Genomic DNA, 1,302 nt, shown 5'->3' with positions numbered 1-1,302 from the left:
AACAGTAGGAGGGTTGTGTCATGAAAATCTTGTTGTAACTCTTGCTCTTGTGGCCCAATTTATTCATTGTCCTTCTTCTCCTCTTCCTATACTTCCACTGGTGTCTTACCTGTCCTTGTTAGATATGGTGGATCACGAGTAGATTTGCCACCTCTTATGGTTATGGCATTGACCTTCTCAAGGTTAGTGGCAAAAGGCAGAGTAGCGGCCAATTGGGTTAATTGAGATTCTATCTTTTTATTATAGTGAAGTTGGTCTTGTATGGTAGAAGAAAAACTATCAATTTTAGTATTTATATTTTCTAGGACCTTATCATTAAAAGCAAGCTTTTTAGAAATATTCTCATTAATCCTAGCTTGTTCTAAGATTAATTCTCTTAAGGATGGTTACTTAGGATTGGAAGAATTATAATAATTACCTAGGTACTTACCTTGGTAAGTTGACCGTTGTTGTTGTTTCCATCATTGTCTCTGATGTTGTAGAGCAGAGTTGTTGATGACGATATTTGCATCCTCTTGATATTTAGCGAATTCAACCCCCAAATATTCCCCACATATATTTTGAGCATTAAATGCATCTTGAATGGCCTAACGATCTTTCTTGTAGTTGTCTCGCTGTTAGAGCCAATTCAACAGTGCATCCATCTTGGTTGACAGTGCACACACCTCTTCTGGTACTTCTTCACTCTTATTGCATGATTGAATACTGCATGATGACTAGCCTTGATTAGAGTCTATCTTTTCCATAAGAGTTTTAGCTTTTCCAAGAGTAAGTGACATAAATGATCCTCCAGCAGTGGCATCGAGTTGTTCATGAGCTTTCTGAGTTAATCCATGGTAGAAACTTTGCATGAGCAACCAATCTTCCATTCCATGATGAGGGCAATCTGAAACATATTCTTAAAAATGTTCCCATGCTTCTAGAATGGTCTCTCCTTTCTGTTGTTGTAAGTTTGAAATCTTTCCTCTTAAGGTATTAGTCTTGCCTACAGGGAAAAGCTTTTCTAGGAAGGCCTTTGAACACTTTGCCCATGTATTGATGTGATCTTTGTTGATGTAGAACCATTGCTTCACTCTTCCCACAAGTGAGAATGGGAACAAACAAAGTAGTATGATGTCTTGAGCAACGTCCTTGATGACGACCGTGCTACTTATCTCTAGGAAATTCTAAAGATGAGCACTAGCATCTTCATGTGCCTTTCTGTTGAATGGGGTAGCTTGCACCATCTTGATGAGGCTTGGTTTGAGCTCAAACTCAAGATTATCAGTTTTGAGTGTTGGTCCAGTGCGAATGTTCTCAGTG

The 1,302-nt window shown here is 38.6% G+C and overlaps 1 non-coding gene across 1 annotated transcript; it reads left to right on the top strand.

Annotated features, from left to right (window-relative positions):
- The first annotated feature begins 867 nt into the window (after positions 1-867).
- On the top strand, positions 868-974 carry LOC136495094 (small nucleolar RNA R71). Its single transcript, XR_010768876.1, has one exon. It is a non-coding gene; the product is annotated as a small nucleolar RNA R71 (small nucleolar RNA).
- Positions 975-1,302: the final 328 nt, after the last annotated feature.

This window comes from Miscanthus floridulus, chromosome 11 (genome assembly GCF_019320115.1).
Source record: "Miscanthus floridulus cultivar M001 chromosome 11, ASM1932011v1, whole genome shotgun sequence".
Lineage (NCBI taxonomy): Eukaryota > Viridiplantae > Streptophyta > Magnoliopsida > Poales > Poaceae > Miscanthus > Miscanthus floridulus.
Note: the sequence above shows the minus strand (reverse complement) of the source record. Positions and strands in the feature narration are given on the sequence as shown.